The sequence below is a fragment of the Trichechus manatus genome, unplaced genomic scaffold, assembly GCF_000243295.1.
Source record: "Trichechus manatus latirostris isolate Lorelei unplaced genomic scaffold, TriManLat1.0 scaffold00185, whole genome shotgun sequence".
In the NCBI taxonomy this organism is placed as follows: Eukaryota; Metazoa; Chordata; class Mammalia; order Sirenia; family Trichechidae; genus Trichechus; species Trichechus manatus.
The window spans coordinates 4087969-4099509 of NW_004444121.1; positions in this window are offsets into that span (position 1 = coordinate 4087969).

Sequence of the window (11541 nt, forward strand, 5' to 3'; positions counted from 1 at the left end):
CACCCGCCCGCGTCCCCCGGACCCCAGCCCGCGCTCGGCGACCGCCCGGGGCCTGGGGAGTCCCGCGCTGTGACCCTGACCGCTGCGCCCCGGGAGAGCACCCGGGAGACCCAACTTCAGGGCCCCGGAGCCCCCGGGCGCCCATGCTGCTAACAGAGGGCTTCCAGTCCCTACGCCTGACCCTTGACCCTCGCCCCGGAAGTGAGGGTGAGTCGGAAGTTCCGGCTCAGTCGCTAGGAAACGGGCCGGCCCCGACGCGAAGGGCGGGGCGTCTGGTCGGGATGGCGAGTTAGGGAGGCAGGTGAGGCAGGTGAGGCCGCGGCGGCGGCTCCGAGCCCCGGGGGAGGCTGGGCCTGGGGACTCGGCGCTCACACGGGACCCCCTTCCACATACTGACGCCCGCACGTATAGGGAACCTCGCACGCAACGGCTCCACATGCACCGATGACCCCTCAAGTATCGACCCCCGAAGGGACAGGGGATCCCGAACGCATAAAGGACCCTACGTGCATACCAGTCCCCCCATGCACACCGACCCCACAGGCACAGGGGACTCAGCAAGACTCCCGCAGGCATAGGGGACCCCCACCGGCACACGGGGACCCTGCACGCACCGACCCCACAAGCACAGGAGGACCCGAAGGCACCGAGTCCGGCACCGACGGATTCCCCCACGCCCGCTCCTCCCCGACCCCAGTTCCAGCTTGCGCAGCGAGGGTTCGGCTGCCCTTCGGTGTCCAGTCCCCCCAGTACCTCCGAGCACCTCAGATCCCTTCTCAGAATCCCCAGTTCTCCCTCAGATCCTCCCTGAAAGCTCCTCAGTCTCCTTTGGCCCTGCCCTGCCTGAACCATCAGTCCAATCAACCTGGTCCCCTGACTCCTACCAGCACCCTGCTCCTTCCCTGATTACCCTGCCTTTCCCCCCAGCACCCTGCTCCTTCCCTGGTCACCCTCCCTCTCCCCCCAGCACCCCGCTCCTTCCCTGGTCACCCCGCCTGTCCCCCCCAACACCGTGCTCCTTCCCTGGTCACCCTGCCTGTCCCCCCAGCACCCCGCTCCTTCTCTGGTCACCCTGCCTCTCCCAGGCATCTCTTGAACCTTCTGCCACTCTTAAGTCACGTCCCGTTTTCTTCTCTCTCTGGCCATGGTGATCTTATTTTGTCTGTGTTCAGGGTCTCAGTGTCACTAGTTCCTTCCTCAACCCCGCAGTAACACTGACCAGTGCCAGCTTGGTGCTGAGAACACAGGCGTGGGGTCAGACCAGTGCCCAGGCCACCGTGCTGCAGGGGGGCGTGAGGGGCTCTGGGGGAGACCCCAGCCAGCCTGGGGCACTGGGGACGCCTCCCTGGGGAAGTGAACTGTGGGGTGGGGTGAGCTGGTTGCACTGGGGAGGAGTGTTCCCTCCAGGCCCCGACAACCACATGTGCCAAGGCCAGGACGAGAGTGTGGGGCGTCAGTGACTATGGGGGGCTGGAGGCTTCATCAGAGGGGGCTGTGCTTCAATTTGTGCGCTAGAATGTTTGTCCAGCTGGAAGCCCAGTGTGGGGTGAGGAGACGCATACCAGACCCCAGGCCCTGAGGAGGGTGGGTGAGCGACGGTGAGGAGTGGGTGGGCTGTGGCTTGGTGCACAGAAGCTGCAGACGCCATCCCATTGTGGGGGGCCGCTCTGCTGCCTGACTCTCTGAGCACCCCCTCCATGGCCTTTCCTACCTACCCCCAGGAGGATGAGCAGTAAGAAGGGGGGGCCCAGATCTGCAACAGGGAAGGGGCAGAAGTCAGGCCCCAGAGCCAAGCCGAGATCCACTGCTGGTGAGTGCATCCTCCGACCTTCAGGGACCCCCATTCAAACACTAATCCTGGAAGACCCTCTCTGTAGTCACTCAGGACACACACACTGAGAAGGCCCTTCCCCTGAGAGTGGCCTCCCAGGGCTCCCTGGGCTGGGCTTGGGTGTGTCAGACGGAGGTTTAGAGCTCAGATGTCCATTCCAGACCCTGGCCCTGAGTCTTGTCCCCCTGGTGGCTCGGTGGGCATCAAGGATCAGTGCCCCAAGGAACACAGCTTTAGAACATATGGAGATGGGAGGGAGCAGGAGTGGACAGAAGGGGCCAGTGTGGGCCAAGTCCGTGTTCTGAAACAGCATTCTCAGGCTAAGTGTGTGGTCTACTCTGACCCTCTGCTCCACCTGGGCCATCCTGTGCTTTTCCCTGCTTGCTGCTTCTCCCTCAGGCCACCTTCTCCATAGTCTCTTCCAGGCTGAACAGTGACAGCTGGCCCTGGAGCTCAGTCCTGCTATGGGTCAGGAAGGGGACCTCCTCCACGCTCACCCAGCACTCCTCCTGCTTCCCCCTCCCGGTTATCGCCCCCATTCTCCGAGCTGCACGTATGCCGTATGGCGCGCATCTGAGTTCTTTGCTAAGCTGTGGATGCCTTCCAGGCTGTGGCTCTGGGCCTCCAGCACCCAGGCCCGCATTGGGGTCTTTGTCTGCTAGTGGGGTACAGACTTGGCTGCAGAGACCATCCCTCCCTGTGTTCCCCCAGATGCAGCCTCTGCTGATCTAGAGGGTTCCTGGATTCACGGGGCCCGGCCAGAAGGCAGTGGCTGTGTCTCTCTTCTGTGTCAGGTGGGGGTTGGACCCTAGTTCCCCAAAATAGCCCCAGCTGCGTCTGAGGCCGGCACCCTCCCGGAATGAGGATAACGGGTACAGGCACTGCGTGCCGCCTCTGTGATCTCAGGCTGCCGAGCATGCACAGCCCAGTAAACAGGAAGTGGCCCAGCGCCTTGGGGGGCATGTTCCCAGTTCTGCCACCTGCTGCCTCTACCCACCCAGTCATGTCCTGGGCAGCTCCCGCGGCTGCCTGCCCTGCTGGCCGGCCCAGGACACCCGGGTCCTCAGTGTCCCTGAACAAGTGCACTCTCACGGCGCGCGCTATGCACCAGCACGTGAGCCCTCAGTGGGCTTTCTGCTGCCGTCTTTGTGGAGCTCTGGGTGGTGGGCCCCAGTGTGCTTCGCCAAAGGGAAAACGGGCACACCGTTCTGCACCGGCCTGGCCGTAGTGTGCCGTCTGCCAGGCTCGGCCTCCTGCCCCTCTGCAGGCATCCCCAGGTGCCCGTGTGGCCACTGCACCCCACACACACTGTCTGGCACCCCGCACCGCCCGCAAACCTTACCTGGCCTTGGGTCTGCAGCTCCTCCAGGCCCTCGCTCCGGAGCTGCTCCAGGGCCAGGGCCAGCTCCAGCCCCTCCACGCGCACCCAGGCCTGCTTCTCCTGCAGCTGCTGCAGCCACAGCTGCTCCTCCTGCCACAGCTGCTCCTGCCACAGCTGCATTGGCAGCTGGATCTGCCTCCTCTGGTCCTCCAGCAGCAGCTGCTGCTGGGCCAGGCACAGCTGCACCTCGTGGAGCCTCAGCAGCTCGGGGCCCAGGCCCAGCATGGGGCCCCCTTCCCCGCAGCCTTCCATGTCCACGGTGGGGACTACTGCCAGCTCAGACCCCTGGGCAGTGGCCTGCACTGGGGTCGTGACTTCCCGTGGCCCCTCTGGCCTGGCCTTTCTGGGGTGGACCTGGGGAGCCAGCTGGCTGCTGGTCACGTGCCCCTCGGGGTCCACCCCCGCCGCCTCCCTGGGGCCCCCTGAGGCGGGGGGCGGGGGCTGCGCCTCGGGGCCCTGCTGCCTGGCTCCCCGCGGGGCCCTACCCACCCTCCGAGCCCGGGCTTTTCGAGATCGACCTCGTTTCCCAGACATGGTCTCTCCAGCCGCCTCTGCCACCGAGTGTCTGTTCCCTGGGGCCCCGCTCATTGGACTGCCCGGCTGTGGTCGGGCTCCGAGGGCATCGCGGAGGCCGTGGCAGCGCTGCCCCTGCCCTGCCTGGCCGTGCTGCGGCGCTGGCTCTATTCTGCCTTTGGACCTGGCGGGGCCCCACTCGGCGGGTTGAGCCACGCGGGGGTTTATAGGCCTCCAGGCGCGGTGCTCCCCGCTGTGCAGGCTGACTAACGTGCTGACGGAGGCGTCGGCATTTTCGGGCCACAGGCCCCGCTGGCCAGACTGGGAGGGAGGCTGAGAAACTGGCTGCGGCTCTCGGTGGCTCTCCCGCCCGGACCTACGGCGGGGCGCGGGCTTGTCTGCTCCTGCCTGGGCTGGCCTCTGGTTCTGCCCCACCCTACGCCCAGGAAACTCGAACTCCAGGACCCTGGGCTGGGAGCCACCACCTCAGTGACCGCACCCAGACCCTCACAGCCCCAGCAGATCCTAGCCCCAGCCCACATGGAGCACCCTACACCACCCTGCTCAGGTCCCAATGCAGACCCGGCCAGCCAGCACCCTCAGAGAAGCCGGGAAGGCTGGGGTCTGCTGGGTTGTCCATGGGGTGCACTGCACGTAGCCTGTGGTGGGGGACTGGGCTGGGAATGGCCACTCGGCATTCGTGGCCTGAGAAGGGGCGGAAAGGGAGAGACCTGCCTGCCCCTGGGCCCTGGGAGGGAGCTCTGGATGCTGCCAAAGTTGTGGGCACTGGGCTGGCTTGGGGTCTGGCTCCCCACCGCCTAAAACAAGGGCCCTGTCTGGGTCCCCAGGGACTGACCTGGGGGTGCACAGGGCCAGCCGCGATGTTGGCGTTGGCTGGCTTTCGTGTGGGAGGTGAGGCTCCAGCCGGCCTCTGCCCCAGCGTTTCCCCAGCCCGAGGCCGGCTGACTCACCCCCACGCCCAGGGCCCAGGACCCGGGCGGCAGCTCTGCCACACTGGCCGGACTGGTTTGCTCCGCCCAGCCCTACCCAGCGCCCCACCCCGCTGCACCCCTCTCGGCTGGCCCTTGGCCCCAGAAGCCTAGAGAGGAGATGGATGGGCAGCCTGGGCGCTGGGAGTGGTGGTGGAGGAACGCACCAAGAGTCTGGGCAAGGGGAGGGGAGTCGGGTGGGTGAGATGTTAGGGTGCGGGGTGGGGCCGGCACGCAGGAGGGGCGGGGACTGCGGGGGTCATCAGAGACAGTGGTGTTTGCTGTTGAAGGACGCTCCGCGCTGCTTGTTAAAGGTGTCGCGTGGTGCCTCATAGGAGGCTCGTTAATGCCCAGGACGCAGCAGTCCTCCCGGTGCCCCATAAACGCCTCCAGAGATCGAGGGAGGGTGGGTCCACCCCTGACCGCGCACCGCCCCCCCCCGCCCCAGGGAAGCCAGGAGAGCACTGCCGACCACCCGGGAAGACAGGCGAGCAGACGAGGGAGCCCGCGCCCCCCGTGGGCCGCGACGACCCCAGAGGTGAGAGCCCCGGGTCCCAATCTGCTATCCCGGCGCGGGGATGGCGGCCCGACGGAAGAGGGCTGCCCTGGGCCGGGACACGTCGGGTGGGCATCGGCGGTGCGCACGCGTGTGAGCGTTCGCACCTGCGCATGCGAGCAGGCCCGTTGCCCGCGCGTCGCGGGCGTGTCCCTCCTGGACGCGGGTGGGCGGGGCGGCCTCAGCCCCTTCTGGCTCACCGCCCCTCCTCCTCCTCCGTGCATTCCGCTTGAGGGCTGATTTGGGGGTGGCCCTGGGCTCGTGGTCCCTGCTCCCCACTCCCGACGCTCCCCTGCTGCGCAGCTCCCCGGGGAGACCCTTCCCCCCGCGACGCTTCTTACCCTCGTAGTGGTTGGGCCGCGGTCCACTCGGAGGTCCCTGCCGTGCGTGTGGCGCCCTCTTGTGGCAGAGAAGGGAGTCAACCACCCAGGGCTCCGTCGCGGGCGGCCTCAGCCCCAGGGCCGCGTCAGACTGACCGTCGGGCTACAGCCTGCCTGCGGTTCCTCCTCCCTCTTGGCCGGCGGTCCTCCGCCACGTTCCTGGGTTCCTCATTCCCTTGGCTTCTGTTCCAGGCCCTGTCTTCTCACCCCGCCCGGAGCTTAGATTGAGGTCTCTTGTACTGAATTCTCATATTTGTATCTTTAGCCCAAACCGTTCTTTTGCGCTCCAAACCGCATGTTCAACTGCCAGCTGAATCCTCTACTGGGTGTTCCAGCAACCTCAAACTCCCCAATGCACCCTTCTCCAGGGTCCCATCCCGCAGTTACTACGCCTCGGTGACTCCAAGCCCGGGTCATCGCCGTGGTGCCCTCTAACCACACGCCCAAAGACAGCTCGTGGCGTTCTCTGCTGCTTTCCATCTCTCCTTTCCACTCTATTCTAGCTCCAACTTCTCACTTGGCTGATCCAACTGACTCTAAACTGGCCTCCCGTCCTCCATTTTGCTTCTCCTAGTTTATACGGAGTAGCCAGAGCCTTGCATGGCAGATTCAAGTTCAAACGTGAGGCTTCCCTGCTAAACACCAGTGATTTTGTCTTACCCACAGATAAACTCCTAGTGCCTGCCAGCCGTTTTTGTATGCCCCCCCCCCCATCAAGTGCCAGGATAAAGGACTTTTGTCCTGAAGACAGGGGTGGACCACAGAAAATTTGGAAAGTAGCGACTTTGTTTTCATAAAAATCGTATATGTTCAGTGTATTAATCTGGGTTCCCAATTGCACACAGTAGAAACGGATTCAGAGGACTTCGTGTTTGGTAAAGTAGAGGGTCAGCAAAAAGGAGGAAAACCTCAATGAGGTGGACTGTCACAATAGTCACAGCAGTGGAGGAGAACATACCAAGGATCATGAAGATGGTGCGGACGCGGCTACGTTTCATTCTGTTACCCATGAGGTCGCCATGATCTGAGGCAACTAACAACAACCAAGCAGAAATGGAATTTACAGGAAAGACCACCTGGAATGCAAACGTTCCTTCTTGCTGGAGATTTGACTTGAGAAGTGGGCAGAAATGAGAGGACTTAGCCAAGGTCAGGCCCCAGAAAATGTCTGGGTAGGAGGCCCCTGTGGTCACTAAAGACCACTGCTACTGGACTGTTGACTCTGCTACGTCCACTGCCAGCTCCCATCTCTAACTGTTCCGTGTGTCTCGGTGTCGCTTTCTCCAGATTCAGACTCCTAGTGAGAAGTCTCGTAGTCTGCACCCACCTCATGGGCCCATGCTTTTGCTGTCAGGGTTGGGGTGGAGGGGGAATGTCTGACCCCTCCACCCATCTTGTTTTCTGTGGTAGGAAGGGGGCCCCTACTCACTCTCCCCAGCAGCACCCCAACTTTACAAGGCATGAGTCCCGAGGCTTCAGCAGGCCTTTCTGTTCTCTTAAGACCAGCTGCTCTGAGTGATGTGGAGTAAAACAAGATCAGTGGGTCCCAGGGGTTTTGTTTCACTGCCGATTTTTTGCTATAATGTGAGTTCTAGCCTAGAGGCAGTGCTGTGTGGGGCACGACAACTGTGTAAGCAGTTAGTGAGTCTGCACAGATGGTGGTGGTGGCTGAAGGGTAGGAAAGAACACACTAGCCCAGTAGGAACATCTGCTTCAGCCAGGATAAATGGTGTCCCCTTCACAATGGAAGGTGTCAAAACTGCCCTCCAGGTGGCTGGCTTAGGGGTTGGGACATGCATAGGCACCATCCTGTCACTGTGGCCTCGTAGTGCATGAGCCCATGCAGCAAGTCGCTGTGTCCATTTGCTTAATCTGACCCATCTTTGCAGCCAGCGTTCCATGGGACACCAATACCTTCACTCTCTGGGTCTCTTCCAAGAAGTGCACTTACAGAACGTCTTTTCCCAGTGTCCTTGTCACCATTTTTCAGTCTTGCTGTCTCCCACACTTCTGTCTGAACCATTAGCCAGAGCTTATGAGTTGGTATAACATTATTTGGTGCATCCAGTTTTATAATACTGATAAATTGTTGCCATATTGTATAATACTGGTAAATTGTTCATTTCTACTATTTTATTGTAGTAGAAACATATGCAACAAAACATTTGACATTTCAACGTTTTTTACGTGTACAATTCAGTGATGTTAATTACATTCATCATGTTTTGTAACCATCACCACTACCCGTTTCCAAATTGGTCCCTTATCATTTTGAAATATTTTTTTCTTTAGCTCTAGTAATACTTATTACCTTAAATTTAGTTTATCTGATATTAAAATAACACTGCCAACTTTGTTTTAATTACTTGTTGCATAGTATATATTTTCTCCTCTTATTGTTGATGTTTCTGTATCTTTATACTTCACATGTGTTGCTTTTAAGCAACATACAGTTTTTAAAATCCAGTCTGATTATCTTTTACTTGGCAATCTTTGTCTGTTTATGTTTAATATAATCAGTCACACATTTGGTCTGTAGTATTCCTTCTTAGTATTTGCTTTTTACTTTTACACCTACTCAGTGTTCCTTTCTTTTCTGCCATCTTTTGATGCATTAAAAATTTTTATTATCTAGGACTAATGGACCACAACTATCATGGCCTCCACCAAAGTAAGTCCAGCACGACTAGATGATGCCAGGCTGCCACCACTGACTGCTCTGACAGGGATCACAATACAAGGTCCCGGACAGAGCTGGAGAAAAATGTAGAACAAAATTCTAACTCACACGCAGAAAAAAAGACCAGACTTACTGGCCTGACAGAGACTGGAGAAACCCCAAGAGTATGGCCCCCGCACACCCTTTTAACTCAGTACTGAAGTCACTTCTGAGGGTCACCCTTCAGCCAAAGATTAGACAGACCCATAAAACAAAATGAAATTAACCGCGCACACCAGCCCAGGGGCAAGGACTAGAAGCCAGGAGAGGACAGGAAAGCTGGTAATGGGGAACTCGAGGTTGAGAAGGGGAGAGTGTTGACATGTTGTGGGGTTGGCAACTAATGTCAGAAAACAATATGTGTGTTAATTGTTTAATGAGAAACTAATTTGCTCTGTGAACCTTCATCTAAAGCACAATTAAAAAGAAACAAAGAAATGAACATGAGTTTATCTTGGAAAAAAAATTATTGTCCAATTTTTCCTACTGGTAGCAAGTGTAAATTTGTATTTTCTATTGCTGCATAACAAGTTACCACAAGCTTACTGGCTTAAAACAATACACATTATTACCTTATGGTGTCTGTGTGTTAGGAATCTGGCCACAACTGGGTCCTTCCCATAGTGGCTCAGGCTGTAATCATGGTGTTGGGTGGGGCTGTAGTCTTATCTGAAGGCTTAACTAGGGAAGAATCCTCTTCCAAGTTTATTCATGTTCTTGGTAAAATTGTTTTTCCCAGCTTTTTGCTGACTGTTGGCTGGAGGCCGTTCTTCTGTCTCAAAGGCTGCCCACAATTCCTTGTTATGTGGCCTCTCTGTAGGCAGTTCGCTACATGGGTGCTTCCTCAAGGACAATGGGAGAGCCGTCTGCTAAGATGGAGTCTTATATAACACAACATAATCATGGGGGTATATCCCAACACCTTTGCTGTATTCTATTGGCTAGAAGCAAGTCACCACTGATCTCCCCACATCAAGGAGAAGGACTGATACGGGGTGTAAAGCACTGGGTGTCACCTTAACGTGTCCACCATGACTTTCTTTGAGTAGTTACCCTAGAGTTTACAAGATATGCTTGAATTCTTCAAGTCTAATATAATTGTCAACTTCCTGACATTGCAAGAACCTTAGAGCACTTTAACAACACTTACTTTCTTGCCATACGTATACTATTATTTTTTGTGTATTTTAATTTTCATATATATGTGATGTTAGTGTTTTTGTTTTGTACTGTTTGCTTACATATTTATCACTTTTACTGAACTTCATTCCGTCTTGCATCTACAAGTCCTATTTGGCATTTCCCTGTTGCCTGAAGAACATCTTTTGTATTTTCTTTAGAGCGGACCTGCTGCTGTTGGATTCTTTTAAGGTTTTGTTTGCCCAAAGGTGTGTTTATTTTGCCTTCATTTAAGGATTTTATAACCTGTTTGAAGATAATATATCTCATTTCCTCTAACTAATTAAAATTTTTCCCTGTCTTTAATTTTTAGCTATATTACTGTGATGTGCTTTGGTGTATGTGTGTTTATTTTTGTATTTATCCTGATTGGAATTTACAGTACCTATCAAAGCTGTGAGTTGGTGTCTTTTGTTAACTTTGAAAATTTCTCTTCAAATATTGCTACCGTTCTATTTTCTCTCTCTTTTTTGTTTGCGACTTCAATTACGTCTGCATTAGACCTTTTCACTGTATATCATACATTTCTATTTTCCATCCTTTTGTCTGTCTGTGTATTAATCTGTATATTTTCTTTTGTATTATATTCTAGTTTACTAATTCTGTTTACAGCAGTATCTATTATGCTGTTAAACTCATCCACTGAGTGCTTAATTTCAATTTTTGTATTTATACACTGTACATTTTCCATTTGATGCTTTATTGTTTCTAGTTCTCTGCCCAAACTTTTCAATCTTGCCTTTAAATTTCTGGAACATATTAATCATAATTATTTTAAGTAATGTCTAAGAAATCCATTATTGGATCTCTTTGGGTCTGTTTCTGTTGGCCATTGTTGCTCTTGTTTTTCAGTCATATCTTGTTTCTTCATTTGCTTGATTATTTTTAGGGTGCTGTACATTGCATGGGGCCCTGGTGGCGCAATGGTTAAGCGCTTGGCTGCTAACCAAAAGATTGGCAGTTTGAATCCACCCAACTGCTCCTTGGAAACCCTATGGGGCAGTTCTACCCTGTCCTATAGGGTTGCTACGAGTCAGAATCGACTCGAAGGCAACGGGTTTGGTTTGTTTTTTTGGTACATTGCATATTAAAAATTTAGGAGGTATGTTTAAGATCTGAATGATATCATCTTCCTCCAGGGAAGATTTATTTTGTTTCTGGCAGGCAGCTAGACTAGGGACAGCCCCAGATCACCTTAATCCAATCAGGGATTGAGATGATTTGAAGTTGGGTGTCTGTTCCATGAGGGTTGCTTAATTTCCTGAAGGATGTAGTCATTTAGGATTCCTACCCAGATAGAGTTGCCAGAAAAAATAGATACCCATTTAAATTTGAATTTCAGATAAACAGTGAATAATGTTTTAGTGTAACTATGTCCCCAAAATTGTGTCCGGCATTTTTATTTGCTAAATTTGGCAACATTAAATTCAAAGCCTTACCAAGTGCTATGAACTTCAATTTCTGTCGCCTTAGCCTTGTGATCTGCAACAGCCGTGCTTAGCTTCTTAGTTTCCACTGATACTTTTGCTCTTAAAATTTGCAATTATCTCTAGGCGAAACCCACTGTCTTAGTTACTGGTGCTGCCATAACAAAAACACCACAGATGGGTGACTCTAAGGAACAGAAATTTATTGTCTCACAGCTTTAGAGGCCAGAAGTCCAAATCAGGTCATCGTTCAAGGGGAAGGTCCCTCCTTGTTGGCATTCCTTGTCTACAGATGGTTCCTCACATGGCGGGTCTCCCATGTGTGTCTCGGTGTTTATTCCGTGCTTTTCTTCCTCCTGAACTTGATTTATTTTGTTTTTGTTGTTGAGAGTATACACAGCAGAACAGACACCAATTCAACATTTTCTACGTGTACAATTCAGTGACATTGATTATATTCTTCGAGCTGTGCGACCATTCTCACCCTCCTTTTCTGAGTTGTTCCTTCCTCAGTAACATAAACTCACTGCCTCCCTAAGGTTCCTGTCTAATCTTTTGAGTTACTG